Below are 16,084 nucleotides of genomic sequence, written 5' to 3'. Positions count from 1 at the left end.
TGTGGGAACAATTACTGGATTTTTTTTTTTCTTCCAGGGTTTGAGATTTAATTGACTCTCGATCATATGTTCACACAGTATCATAAGAACGGGGGGCAACCGCCATTCCGACATGCCACCACTCCGACATTAGGCCCTAATTGTCGGAATGGTAACACTTTACCCTTTAATAAAAGTCCCATCATTCCGACAATTTTCGTCCCCTAAGGTCGGAATGGCGGTATTTTTGAATTTTTTAAACGTGTTGCCATTCCGACAAATCTTTTAAAAGCCTACCCCAGTAGTAGTAGTTTCTAGTGCTGAACTATGACCAAGCGCGCTGTCCGCTGTGTCAGTGCTGAAATGAATGACAGTGTGTCACCGCCCGAGAGAGAGAGAGGGAGAGAGATGCGCAACCTAATGCATATTATTTACTATTGCGCATTTCCTTTTGCTGCTATAATAATGATACAAATTGATGGAAACTGGTAATAACAAAAATGCATCAAAATTACAGAAAGAAGTGTCAGGCAGGGAAGTGAAGTTTTGCTCGGTGCAGAGGGAGAGAGCAGAGCAGCAGATATTTAGCTTAACTGCTCCACAAAATGACACAAACAGGAGGCAAAAAAGGAAAAAAAATCAATCATTTTTTACTGCCATCTTCGATTAAAAAATATGTCAATTTGATAGGCTTTCAAATCACCAAATGATTTGCTGTGAATCATTTCGTTTGTTGTAATGATTGTGAGCATGGACAACGGACGTCTTGTCTATTGATTACGAAATGTCATTTTACATGTAAGCGGAGCTGAACAGACAGACACACAGCGGCATGCGTAAAACACGTATTTTGACTACTTCGTGCTGTTGCTATTTTTTTTAAAGTTACCTTTCGTTTCCTTTGGATTTTTGTGTGTATTATGAAGCTGTCCTGGTCCATGTTTGTAAGCCTTTTTACCAGGAGTAAATTCCCCAAAGTTGCAACAACTTGTAGTGATCCACTGGGTTTAGCCTGGCCATAGTCTATTGGAGCTGGGGTAGTTTGCTCCCCAGGTTTTTTTCATTGTGTATTAGGCCAGGGAAATTATCAGTTATGCTTGTGGTTTGCGCACGGGGACGTGCGGACCTTTAATAAATGAATGAATGTTTATTTTTTGCTGTACGTTGTGTGCGTAATGCGTGAAAGTGCATTAGTGGGACCGAGGGTTTAAATGGGGAAGTGACGTGATGAGAGGGGAGGAGAGCGAGAGACACAGCACCCCTGCACACACACATGCACGCCGGCACGGACAGTGACTGTGCGCTCGCACACCCACACACATACACACTCATTCCGACGGCTGGGACTCGGACTTAATGGACAGCGGGAGGGGAGAGGGCTTTCGGGTTCTGTTGATCTGTGTGTAATAGTTTATTATATGCCGCCTGTGATGGGCGCGTTTTGAGTTCAGTGAAATACACTGGGAACGGCCGCAACGCGAAACTTACGTTGCGTGACAGCCGCAGCAGCTCGTGCCCATTCAGTCAATGGAAGCTCCTCCACCGGCCATGTGAGCGACGCGCGCTCCAGCGGCCGTCGCGCGGCGTTTCTCTTCTTTTTCGCGAGTCCATTTTATTTCCTCGTCACGTACTACGCGGCCCTCCAACAGGTAGAAAACTACAGAGAACTGTGTATAAAACGAATATATTACGTTTAAAAGTGATTAAAATAAATGTCTCATGTACCAGAGGCAAAGCCAGTAGCAGTGCAACATTATGGGGTTTGTTTTTTTTACATTGTGGATCCATGATCGTGTAGTTAAACAGTTAATTGATACCATTTAATATAGTCTGCACTTGCAAACCTACATAGTCAGCAGATTACCTGTGAAAAAGGTACTGTCAATCCATTTTAACAGGAAGGATGTAAAAATGTGTTGAGATGCATAAAGTGCACTCATTTACTGCAGGCTTGACAAGGTGAAGCTGATCAGCTGCAACAACAAACAGTGAAGCCGTGTCGCGTCGCGTCCGTGCCTGGTGTAGCAGTTAAAAAACTCCGCCCCGCTTACGTATCGCGTAGCGGCCGTTCCCAGTGTATTCCTGGCGTAGCGACTTTGTTTATTGCTTCCCTGGACGCACCAGTAGCGCGAGCTTAGGTCCGCCTGCAGCAGGACTGCGTTGTGCCAGTTCCAGTGCTTAATTTGTAAATCATAAGGTGCCGGAACTCAAAGTACACATGACAGCTCGGGGACGACGAGACGGGCAGAGGTCCCGGAACGTATGCGGCGCACGTCGGGGTCGGGGGGGGACATGCTGTGGGACACAAGCCTCAATTTCAAATAATAGGCTATCCATGTTATGACGTTTACTTGAAATTATTTTAGGCACAGGCAAATGCCCACATCACCACAGGCGGTGCTTTACAGTCAGGAATTTTCTCAACAGGTCTAACTTGTAAAAAGAAGAAAAAAAAGAGCTTATAAAAAATCACACAAATCTTCCTATTATTCAAAGATTGGCACGGCGACCTATTAATAGACAGTATGCTCAGTTCAGTTGGTCCCCGCCTGTTGCTCCGGCCAGTGTTTCCCACAGTTTCAAATTAATTACGTCCGCCACGAATAGATTTTTCGGCAATATCGTTCCGTTCATTCATCTCCGCATAACGCTCTTTCGCCGTTATTGGCACGCACGCACACGCACACACACGGAGAAACAGACTGAGAGGGGGGAGAGAGAGAGAGAGGAAAGGGCGAGTGCAGCAGTGCACAGCGCGGTAAAAGCGAAACTATATACGGCCCGGTCAGTGCGTCAACTTCAACAGATCTCCGACTCTTTCAAATGACTTTAAATCTTAATAAACAACATGGATTTATGGGGATCTGTTCTGTAAATTAATATATACATATTATATATTTTTTTTAAAACATTTTTTTTTATGAGAGGTGCCGGATCTGCCCAAATAAGTACCGGAACACAGGGAGGCCAAAATTAAGAGGTGCCGGATCTTGTTCCGGCAGGATCCGGCTCAAATTAACCCCTGGCCAGTTCCCCTTATCTCCTTGGGGTCATCCCTATGTTCCCACAGCCCTATGTTCCCTCAGCCCTATGTTCCCTCATTTCTAACTTTTGTCGTCACTGAAAATTAGGCCCTATGTTCCCTCATTTCTAACTTTTGTTGTCACTGAAAATTAGGCCCTATTCCCACAGCCCTTTGGTCCCACCATTGGTTGGGTTTAGGCAATGAAGAAAGGAGTTGGTTAAGTTTAGTAAAAAGACCAGGTAGAGGCTAGACAGGCCAGATAGACAGAGTCCAGATAGGTAGAGAGAGTCCAGAGGGAACATAGGGCTGAGGGAACATAGGCACGCTCCCATATCCTTATTGTAAGGGAAATTATTACAAACTGACATTGGAGTGTGTGATTGTAAATGGCAAGACTTTGTGTTTGTTTATTTATTAAGCTTTCACTGACTGTATCACATCTGTACACATGTCTTAAAACATGAAAAAAAAAAAAAACGGAAACACACATACACACACACCCTAACCACCGCTCGGAGTAACGCACATTTCCTTATGGAAATTAAAGCCTTGTCGGAATGGCGGGACGAAACTGTCGGAATGGCAGGACGTTTGCATGTCGAAATGGTGACATGTCTGAATAGTAGAATGGCGGTATGTCGGAGTGGCAGCATGTCGGAATGGCAGCATGTAACCCATAGGAACATATAGTTATTTACACCATGTATTTATCCCATGCAGCCGCGGCGTCCTCTCCTCCTCCTGCGCTCTGGGAGCGGACAATATGACGGAGAGACGGTGGTGATTAAATATAGAGAAGGAATTTTGATTTAGAATTTTAAGTTAGATTCTAAGAGGATGTTTCTGAAACACCAGTCCAATGCAAAATAACGCTGTTGAATTAAATCACCATGGCAACATGGATCTAACGCATACGGATTGAAATTAAATGTGTGACGGCTGATAATAAAAACATATTTGTTCTTCTCACTCTACATTTCCTGAGTCTGACTTCAGTTCACCAGTCTGTGTCGCCAATTCCCCTTTTCCTCCAAACCATGCGTACGCATGGGTCAGAGTTTGCTTCGAGCTGCGCACATTCTCCCGTCAAGTTTGTTTTTTATAGATCACAACCTTGGCGTGGAAAGTCACGTACGCCACTTTCAGGCCCGTTTTGTGCGTACGCAACGGTTATAAATGAGACCCCAGCACGTTAAAGATGGCAGGCTGATCCTTTACTATCTGGAGGCTGTGGTCATATAAAAACACCTCCAAAGGCCAGGAGTGGTGGAACATCTGACTGTGAGTATGGCGGCACCGTTGTCACCTTCATTGTTGGTCAATTTCTCCTGGTGTCTCTCATCATCCTTATCAATTGAACTGATATCCTTATCATGTGCAGGTGCAGGAGTGGGTTGCCCGATGGCAGGATGAGCAGGGCTACGCTGTAGTAGGAGTGAAATAGCACAAAACAGCTGCGCAGCAAGTGGCCACATTTGCTCTGACACAAGAGGAAGAGTTGGTGAATTGAAATTCTATTGAATGGGTCTTGATGGTTACATGCTGCCACTCCGACATACCGCCATTCTACTATTCAGACATGTCACCATTTCGACATGCAAACGTCCTGCCATTCCGACAGTTTCGTCCTGCCATTCCGACAAGGCTTTAATTTCCATAAGGAAATGTGCGTTACTCCGAGCGGTGGTTAGGGTGTGTGTGTGTGTGTGTTTCCGTTTTTTTTTTTCTTTTCGCCGTCATCACCGGCGATAACGGGGGTACAGCCGTACTCTTTAGAAAAAAGAAAAAAGAAAAGAAAAGAGAGAGGGGGGAGCTGTACTCTTTCGCGGCTATTTCCGGAACGGAGAATGATAGCGACGTAATTCTTTTTTTAATGAAAGCAGGACACTTCAGCCTTTACATTGATCCCATCGGTGTGTTTGTAGCTTACCCAGAAGCTGAGAAGTCAAGCCATGACAGGCTAAACTCCAGGGAAAGCTGTGAGCGGTCACACGAGCGGCCAAAGATCGTTTATTTACATCAAGATGCTGCTCTGTTGTTGCCGTGAGTGATAAAAAAAAATGATTAGCTACGCTGGTTCATGCAGCTGCGCGTGAGTTTTCCTCTGTAGGCCTACACATACACCCGCGTACCCACCCGTGTTCATTTGAGTTCCGCCCGTGCCCGACCCGTGAATTTTCACAAGACAGCTTATCCACCCGTTGAACACCGTTTTTGCGGGGTACCCGTCGGATACCCGCGGGGATCCGACCCGATGCAGGACTCTTCCACAGGGTAATCCACCGGGAAAAATAATCCACTATGCCGCTTTGGAATTGCCGCCACGCCAGCTGTCCAAACGCCGACTGTGTCTCACTCTGTGTTCCCACCAAACGCGATGAACGCGATTGAATCGCGCGTCAAATGAAATCGCGTCGCGCTAGACGCTCCAGTTTTGACGCTGGTCCAATATGCCAAAAAACGCCTCATCGCGGCATCGCATCGCGCGACGAGCCCGCCCAAACAACAACATTTCTTCCGCCATTTCATTCTCTCGTCGACCATGGCTGAGATAACCACCATCGCTGCGCTGTACCTGCTCTGGAGGACTTCTCAGCTTCGCCTGCGGGCTAGGCGCCGACGTCGGTTCTGGGTGCATGCTACCCTACGGAGGCGGCGTGAGCTCGGCGAGTTCCACCGTCTCCTGCAGGAGCTACGCCTGGACGACGGCCGGTTCCAGCGGTACTTCAGGCTGACTGTTGGCCAGTTTGAAGACCTGCTAGCCAGGGTTGGTGCCAGGATCTCCCGCCTGGACACCAACTACCGGCGCTCCATTCCAGCTGCGGAGCGCCTTTCCATCTGTCTCCGGTGAGTTAACGTTTTTCGGTTTGTCAAATTCAATCAATCAATATTCACTGTAGTTAGCAAGACTCCGACCGGTACAGGACCGGGAGGTTTAGCTGCTGCTCTGCCCAGAACTGGTGCTTCATAGCCGGCCATAACCTCGTTGTTATCCAGTGGAAAACAATCGCTAAAAAAAAGAAGTAAAAAAGATCTGTGTGTGTGTGTGTGTGTGTGTGTGTGTGCGCCCCCCAACTTTGATTATGGTCAAATTCAATCAATCAATATTCACTGTAGTTAGCAAGACTCCGACCGGTACGGGACCGGGAGGTTTAGCTGCTGCTCTGCCCAGAACTGGTGCTTCATAGCCGGCCATAACCTCGTTGTTATCCTGTGGAAAACAATCACTAAAAAAAAGAAGTAAAAAAGATCTGTGTGTGTGTGTGTGTGTGTGTGTGTGTGTGTGTGTGTGTGTGTGTGTGTGTGTGTGTGTGTGTGTGTGTGTGTGTGTGTGTGTGAAACATCGCAACCCTCCTCACCCCAGTCTCCCGCACAGCAGCAGTGGGCAGGATGCCTCTGAAGTTTGTTCCACAATCATCCGCAGCCACTCATCTCTATATACCAGATCCACACGCCATCTCCAGCACTTCCCTCTTCATCCAGGAACCCTTTGCACATGTATCAATAAAAAAATGTCCTGCAGCTTCTGCATCTGCCTGATTATTGATTAGTGACCTCTGTGTAGACCAAAAACTCACATTAAAGTGTACTATTGCACAGATTAAGAAATTCTTTCTTTGTTTTGATGTTTCCAGCATCTTACCAAAGACAGATCCAGGTTGAACGGCTGACCTCCTGCAGTTTTGGACTTTTAACTGGTCAGGAATTTTCATAAACACACAAATTCACCCTTCAAATTGTGAACTAGGTTATGATGGTTTGTCTTTTAAGTGGGTTCCCTGAAAAAGAGTTTGGAAAACACTACTGATTGTTGATAGTGAGGCAGTGGATTCCTCATCAAATCATAATTTCTTGCCGCCTTAACTGTATATTTAAACTTTTAATGTTAATATGAAAAATCCCTTCAAATTACATTCTTTTGTTTACTTTATCTTAATAAGCTCTGCACAGCTGGAAGCTAAATTTACAGTATAAAATGTTGAAGGTGTGCAACAAATGTATACACATACATATCTGAAGTCTGATGATAATTGTCTGGTGAGAGAAGATGAAAGACAACAAAGGTAATTAACTTTTGTGAAAAAAGATTTATTTAGAAAATAAAATGTTATATATATATATATATAAATAAAAGATTGAAAAAAATAAAATACAAAGACAATATAAAAAAATATAATTTCAAAAATATAATTAATAATTACAAACACACAAAACAAACAAGGAAGAGCCTCAGGAACACATACTTGAGGTCAATATTCCTCGATAGCCTGGTCGTTCCCTGCAGACATTGTTGCCCCATTAGCTAATAAGCTACTCGGCACTGTCCAAATTGAGCACAACTGTGCTAGCTTCATAAATAAGTTTATGAATCTGGAATTTTACATAGGCCTTCACTTGGGGCTCCAATCTCTCCAGGGAAGGAGCCAGGCTATCGAGGAATAATTGATCCTCGGAGCGGGGAGGTTGGGGTGCAGGCTGCGGTGGCCTTTCCCGCAGGGTCTCCAGCAGCAGGGTCTGGATGCGGAGGTGCTCACTTTCATCATCCTCCCTCGCCCTCTTCTGTGTCTTCTTCCTTCCTGTATATAATAGAAACACCATCTGTCTCTTACTTGTCTGTTGGGTTGCTGTCTTTAGCTCTGGTCCTCTGGTCTTCTTCCTGGATCTGTGGCCATCCTCTCTAGATTAATAAAGCACAAGTTACAGTTAAATCAAATCTTGCTTGATCATTTGATCACACTACAGTCAGTAAAACACATTGGAAACTGTTGCTCACTCATCATCTGTTGGGATGTTCTTTCCTCTGGGGAGTCCTCTGGAAATCTGCTGTGGTCCTCTTGCATTTTTCTGCCTGGATCTTGTGTCACTTTTAAAGGAACATAAAGGGCAAAGGCATAAATTAGTTACAGGTTTCAAATCATTGTGTAAACATTTGGCCTGTTATGTTAGTGATGCCAGGAGGGCTAGTTGTAGTTAGCCAAGTCTCTGATATCCCAAGAAAGTCCAGGTTAGAGTCAGTGAGGAGCTTTTCTAATTGTTCAGTTTTAGATATTATGCTTATGTTAATGTGCCCACCTAGTATTCCTTTGGGTTTCGCTGTGGGGTCCCACAGCACCTTGGCATGGTTTACAGTTTGGAAAAAACTGGTATTTTTTTGTTTTTCTGTTACCTTTAGTGCTGGGTAGTGAGCTGGATGAGCTGGCCTTCTGGTGAATGTTGTTCCCTTCCTGACTGATGGAGGGAGCTTCTCAGCTGCTGGGTTAACGTTAGCCGTAGGCGCCCCCCCGCTGAGGGCCGCTGGTGGTGGTGGGGGCTTCTCAGCTGCTGGGCTAACGTTAGCCGTAGGCGCCCCCCCGCTGAGGGCCGCTGGTGGTGGTGGGGGCTTCTCAGCTGCTGGGCTAACGTTAGCCGTAGGCGCCCCCCCGCTGAGGGCCGCTGGTGGTGGTGGGGGCTTCTCAGCTGCTGGGCTAACGTTAGCCGTAGGCGCCCCCCCGCTGAGGGCCGCTGGTGGTGGTGAGTGCCTACTGACTGCTGGGCTAACGTTAGCCGCTGCTGGTGGAGAGCCGGGGCCGGTGGCCTGCAATGCTAGCTGGGGAGCTAGCAGGTGGTGGTGGAGAGCACCATCGCACAAATGACGGAGTCCAAAAAAAAAAAAAAAAAAAAAAATGACGGAGTCCACTGGAACGCCATTATCCATAACTCATCCTGGCTCAATTACTACAAACAAAACCTGGACAAGTTCTTTGACGATTTAAATCAGTTTTGCCAGAAGAAACGCTGATTTTTTGAAACGTAACCATGCCACTGGGGGAGAGGATCAAAGGAGGGTTCCTTGTCCCTGAGATCCAGCACAAGCTGGGTATGACGTCATAGAAGGGAATTACTACAGTGGGACTTTGGCTGACATCCACGGGATGGACGTGCTGGACCTGCACTGTTCTGGTATTGTATTTTAGGTGGTAATTTTTGTGAGTAAATTCATTGTTTGTCCATCACAATATTGTGTAGTTTGCTGCAGTGATGATGTAATTCTACTTTATAAACTTGCACATTGGTCATCCGTAGTTCAAAAAATAAATAAATAAATAAAAAAGAATTAACAAAAAAATAATGAAATATCCCTCCCCTGTTGTTGTTGTTGAGTTGTTGTTACTGGTGTGAGTCCCCTGCAGTCCTCTGGAGGTCTTCTTCCTGGATCAGCTGTCATCTTTGGCATCTGCAGCTTCATTGTTACGGCTTCCCCTCAGACATGCAGGCATACGTGGCAGGAGGAGGCGTGGCAATAGTACAGGGCATTAAATACCTGAGTATTCATAAAGACAAGAAATAAGTTATTACAACAGACATTATATTACATTGGACATTATCACAGTGGTTTTGTCCCACAGTGTAAATGTCTCTTACTTGTCTGTTGGGTTGCTGTCTTTAGCTCTGGTCCTCTGGTCTTCTTCCTGGATCTGTGGCCATCCTCTCTAGATTAATAAAGCACAAGTTACAGTTAAATCAAATCTTGCTTGATCATTTGATCACACTACAGTCAGTAAAACACATTGGAAAGTGTTGCTCACTCATCGTCTGTTGGGAAAGTGTTGCTCACTCATCATCTGTTGGGATGTTCTTTCCTCTGGGGAGTCCTCTGGAAATCTGCTGTGGTCCTCTTGCATTTTTCTGCCTGGATCTTGTGTCACTCTTACAGGAACATAAAGGGCAAAGGCATAAATTAGTTACAGGTTTCAAATCATTGTGTAAACATTTGATCACAAACTTAAAGAATAAAATTGCAATTAAATTAACAAAAAAATAACGAAATATCCCTCCCTTGTTGTTGTTGTTGTTGTTGTTTTTGTTGTTGTTGTTGAGTTGTTGTTACTGGTGAGAGTCCCCTGCAGTCCTCTGGAGGTCTTTTTCCTGGATCAGCTGTCATCTTTGGCATCTCTACTGTGGTCCTCTTGCATTTTTCTGCCTCGATCTTTTGTCACTTTTACAGAAACATAAAAGGCAAAGGCACAAGTAAGTTACAGGTTTCAAAGCATTGTGCAAACATTTGATCATAAACTGGAAAAAATAAAATTGCAGTCAATTAACAAAATAATGAAATATCCCTCCCTTGTTGTTGTTGTTGAGTTGTTGTTACTGGTGAGATTCCCCTGCAGTCCTCTGGAGGTCTTCTTCCTGGGATCAGCTGTCATCTTTGGCATCTGCAGCTTCATTGTTATGGCTTCCCCTCAGACATGCAGGCATACGTGGCAGGAGGAGGCGTGGCAATAGTACAGGGCATTAAATACCTGAGTATTCATAAAGACAAAAAATAAGTTATTACAACAGACATTATATTACATTGGACATCATCACAGTGGTTTTGTCACACAGTGCTAAAGACTACTTACCTGTCTGCTGGGTAGCATGTCCTCAGCTGCGGTCCTCTGGAGGTCTTCCTTCTTGGTCTGTGGTTCCTTGATAGACAAACATGACAAAGGTAACTTACTTTGCATTTTAATTGTTTTAAGAGAGAGAAAAAGAGAGAGACTTACTTTGTGATGGAGGAGGTTGCACCAGCAGCTTGGTCTGCATCTTCACAGTAGGAACTGACATCATCCACTTGGGGGAAAAAAGAAAATCAATTGGTCTAGTGCAAGTTGATAAACATTAACATCATGTTTCACATCAAACTTAATCTTGTGTTTCCCTTTACCTGGTCCTCGGCCCTCCTCCACTGCTGTCCCTACTCAGTCTGCCTCTTTTAGCTGTGTAGAAAGCTGCTGCAGCTGCAGCTTCCTGTCTTGAGCTCCCTGTCTTACATGTGAATGAATACACTGGCACTGTCCTTCTCATCATCTCAATGTCTCAGATATTGCTGACCCCGTATAAATAAATAAATACACATTTAAATAGATGAATAAATAGTTACATAAATAGTTGAATAAATAGATATAAACAGATACATTCATACATAAATAGATACATAAATATATACAGACTTGAACTTGATTAGAATGATCATTATCATGTGACCTGACAATTTCCAGCCAACACATAACACCATAATTAGTGTGTAGAGAAACTTAGATTTGGTTTACACACTTAACGATTAAAATGAAGAGAGCATGCACCCATGGAGCCTGCTCGATGGGAACATGCTTAGACACAACATGTATATGAAAACAATTACACAAACCATGAAACAAAATGCACCCAAATATATACAAGTGATTAGATTTTTCAGACAGACTAAATGAAATGCACCCAGAATGATGACAGCATTATTATGCACCCAGAGACAGCCTTTTTTTTTGTACCCAGAGCCAGTAGATATAATGAGATAAAAAGCCAGCACTTGGCTGGAATAAATAACATTAAATAAAGTTAATCACAGCATATGTGATTGATAAATAGATGAATAAATAACATTAAATAAATAAAGTTCAAATACATTCAATGTACAATCACAGCATGATTTGTGATTGATTGATAAATAAATAAATATATAAATAGTATAAATAGAACATGCACCCAGAGATAGCTTTTTTCAGACAGACTAAATTAAATGCACCCAGAATGATGACAGCATTATTATGCACCCAGAGACAGCCTTTTTTTTGTACCCAGAGCCAGTAGATATAATGAGATAAAAAGCCAGCACTTGGCTGGAATAAATAACATTAAATAAAGTTAATCACAGCATATGTGATTGATAAATAGATGAATAAATAACATGAAATAAATAAAGTTCAAATACATTCAATGTACAATCACAGCATGATTTGTGATTGATTGATAAATAAATAGTATAAATACATAAATAGTATAAATAGAACATGCACCCAGAGATAGCTTTTTTCAGACAGACTAAATGAAATGCACCCAGAATGATGACAGCATTATTATGCACCCAGAGACAGCCTTTTTTTTTTGTACCCAGAGCCAGTAGATATAATGAGATAAAAAGCCAGCACTTGGCTGGAATAAATAACATTAAATAAAGTTAACCACAGCATATGTGATTGATAAATAGATGAGTAAATAACATGAAATAAATAAAGTTCAAATACATTCAATGTACAATCACAGCATGATTTGTGATTGATTGATAAATAAATAAATATATAAATAGTATAAATACATAAATAGTATAAATAGAACATGCACCCAGAGATAGCCTAGCTTTTTTCAGACAGACTAAATTAAAGGCACCCAGAATGATGACAGCATTATTATGCACCCAGAGACAGCCTTTTTTTTGTACCCAGAGCCAGTAGATATGAGATAAAAAGCCAGCACTTGGCTGGAATAAATAACATTAAAGTTAATCACAGCATATGTGATTGATAAATAGATGAATAAATAACATGAAATAAATAAAGTTCAAATACATTCAATGTACAATCACAGCATGATTTGTGATTGACTGATAAATAAATAAATAAATAGTATAAATAAAACCAATATGTGAAACAAAAATGTCATAATTTAACATTTCATTCAAGACATAATTAGCACTTTTTTGGCAGAATGTGTTGGCTGGAGAGGCTATTACCCAGTCAAAGTACAATAAACTGGACTGTGATAACTGTAATATGTTTCTAGAACACCTGACTGAAGGCATTTATCAGGATGTGAAATATAAATGTGATCAATCAGGGTGTTCTTTTCAGTTGTGGAGTCTGTGATCAACTGAGTGTAACCTCTGGACTGGAACAAATCTCTGATGCTTTTCTTTCCTTTTGACAGGAGATCCTCATTAAAGTCCCCACAAACAACAATGGGCTCGTGATTAAGTAATTCCAGTGAGTCCAAGAGGCTTTTCATGTTTGGCAGAAATTTTCCCAAACTGAAATTTGGCGGTTTGTAAACAGTCGCCAATAGCACTTTGACTGGAGCCTCGATTTTCACAACAACAAACTCTAAATCAGTGACATCTTGCATGTATCTGCGAGGCTCTGCTTGAACATCGCTTTTGCAGTACACTGCAACTCCACCTCCATCTTTTTTTGCCATGTCCACACAGGTGTTGTAAGACACCTGTCTGCTGCGTGTGAACATGTCGTATCCCTCCAGCTGGAAAACTGGGGACACAGAGGACCCTGACAGATGTGTCTCTGTGAGGCACAACACATCTGCAAGTCTGAGTTCATGATGTGCTTTCAGGTCCACAATGTGAGATGGAAGTCCTTGTGTGTTGTGGTGGATGATTGTCAAAGTCTTTAGAGTTTGGTCCATTGATTTACAAAGAGTCAACAGGGGTCTAGCACTCTGGAAAGATGCATGAGTCATACTTTCCAGAGCTGTCTTGATTTCGGGGTCAGCATATATCTTTTTCTCATCAAAGTCTGTAATGGTGAGACCTTGAAGGGAAGTTGTTCGGCTCAGAGCGACGTAAGCCATTCCTGGTTCGAAAACACGTTTGAGGGACACGACTGCCGACGTCATGGTCATGCCTTGCACTTTGTGGGAAGTACATGCAAAGGCCAACTTCATCGGAAACTGACGTCGAGTGACTCCCTTCTTGCTCGTGCTCTCCTCAAATCTCTCGATGTACACCAAGTCGTCTGAGGGACCCAGGATCTTTTTACGGAACCTCTGTCCTGCTGTAGGATTGTCCAGCCGCAGCCCAATCAGCTTTGCAGCTTCTGGGCCACTTTTACCCATCACAATGTGCTCGATTGTTCCAAATGTCCCATTAACAAGCCCATCCTCCACGTCGAGATTCCTGGTCAGCATAACGCGTACTCCTTGAGCAGCCATTATGTTGTCAGGCAGGTCTCTTTTGCTTCCTTTGAAGTTGTCGAACAAGTTCACCATGCAGCCTGTTCTTGGGTCTTTTCTGTAGTCTTGGGCTGCAATGTCGACAACATTCTTGTGGAGGGCGGCTACAGTACCAACATTGTAATTGTCGACTTCTTTGTTTGTGGCGTAGATGTGTAGCCCGTCTGCTGGACAATCCTTGCCATCAGCCACTGCCTGTGTGAGCAACTGCCGGTCTTCATCGCTCAGACGATCTCCCTTCAGCTTTACTCGAAGGCGGTTCAGGAGTTCAGCAAAAGCTCGATCGTCTTTCTGTCTCATGATCTCTGTCAGGTTGACCATTGTGAAGTAATCCTTCCAGAGATCGAACTCATTCTCCTCATACACACAGTGGCTTGGCTCTGCCGAGGGGCGGCAGTTGGTAAAAGTCACCTACAGCGAGGACAGACATTCCTCCAAATGGTTTCCTGTTACCTTTGATCTGCTGAAGTCGCCAGTGGACGTAGGCAAACAGCTCTTTGAAAACCATCGATATCTCGTCGATGATGAGAATCTCGGCATTGGCCAGTGCCGCTCTGACGTCGTCTAGTGCATTTCCAAGGCCCTGATATGGTGGCTTCAAGGACCTTGGGAGCTTCAGGATGGAGTGCAACGTTTTGCCTGAGATGTTGAAGGCTGCTGTGCCAGTAAATGCAGTCAGCAGCACTGCAGGCTGGGACATGTCGGCCTTGTCCCGGAATCTGGGGAGCTCACGCAGAATCCTTGTTGCCTCCTGATGAATGCACTTGATGACATGGGATTTGCCACAGCCAGCTCCTCCCGTCATAAAGTAATAAAACGGGTCTGGATCATGGCCCCAGACACATTTAAAGCACCACTGATGCACGCTGTAGAATATCGATGCCTGTGTCTCATTCAGACTCTGATACATCTTTCTCATGTAGTCTGGACTCAACTCTGGTGCGTCTATTATCGGCATGGAGCCCCTCCTATCGTTGTTGACTTCATAGTCGGGGATGTCTTCGTTTTCTTCATGCTCTGTCTCCAAGGGTTCGCGCTCGGCGAGACACTCCAAGCGGTCCAGTTCCATCTCGGGTGCAAAGGTGTTCCAAGCATTGAGAACTGGACCACACTGCTGAAACTGTTGGAGTGCCGCGTCGATTTTTTTGCCTCCTCCTTCGTATCGTTTCTTGTTGGCGTCTACGATACGTCTGATGTCCCTATCACCCCTTTTGGCGCACTTGTAAAACTCTTCGTAAGTGGGGTATTGTGCATCAGTCAGCTCATCATCAGATCTGTGCGGGAGATAAAGCTTCAGCAGCCGCCTGTAGAACTTCTCTGGTGTTTTCTTTTCTGAGAAGCGAGCAAATCTGATGATGCTTGGTTTGCCTACAGTTCTCTTCTGAATGAACCCTTTCTCATTTTGGAGACGAATGGCACTTTTGCTTTCAGTTTGCTGGCCATACACTACCCTGTACTCTGATGCAAACTCAGCCAGACACATACCTTCGAACGGTCGTCCGACAGGTCGGTCTAAGTACTTTTCAGGCACTCCTGACATCCACACCTCCTCCGAACCTGGTTCCATGTTTTGGAGCCTGTTGATGGGATGACTCATTTTTAGACCGTCCTCATCAGTCTGAAGGAACACAACGGAACGAGAGCACTTCTTCAAGGGTAAGCTGCAAGTGCGAGCTGCAGCTTCTTGAGCGCTGACCTCTCTGTGCTTTGCGTACGCCTGCATGATCTGCTTCATCTCATCGCGCTCATTGACCTTGGATTTTTTGACGTTTTTTGATGACCGAGTTGAGGAATTCTGTCATCTCGTGCTCTGGCTTGGAAACATAGGACATCATGTACATTATGCAGCTGAAGTCATCAACCACGTATTGAATGCCCATATTGGCGTTCCAGGCTCGTAGCAGGTCCGGATTGTAGTTGTTGACCCAACAATCATTTGGATCACGCTTCAGCATCACGACATAGCTGCTTGTCAGATGGAAGACGTTGTGCAGGTACTCTTGTTCTGTCATGTTGCATTGGCGGAGCATGTCGGAGAAGCTGCTGAATGACGTGTCTGGTTGCATGAGCATCTCTCTTAGCGGCTTAAGCTTGGACTTGGCTTCCCTTTGCATCATTGATAGCTGTCTCTTCTGCGCCTTCAATTGTGCAGCTGGATCTGGGTTTTCATCTGAGTTGCTGTCTTCATCGGGTGGCCTAGTGATCATCGTTTCTTCCATGGGCAGTTTCGGGAAGCCAAATCTGCAGGAAACATTGCCTTTTTTGCAAGATTTTGAATGTTTCCTGCTGTGCACCTGAACCTCGGATACAATTTTGTGA

Source organism: Trachurus japonicus, unplaced genomic scaffold (genome assembly GCF_045865225.1).
Source record: "Trachurus japonicus isolate A0001 unplaced genomic scaffold, Traja_1.0 AP030833.1".
In the NCBI taxonomy this organism is placed as follows: Eukaryota; Metazoa; Chordata; class Actinopteri; order Carangiformes; family Carangidae; genus Trachurus; species Trachurus japonicus.
The sequence above is the reverse complement of the archived record's forward strand: the minus strand, read 5'-3'. Positions refer to the sequence as shown.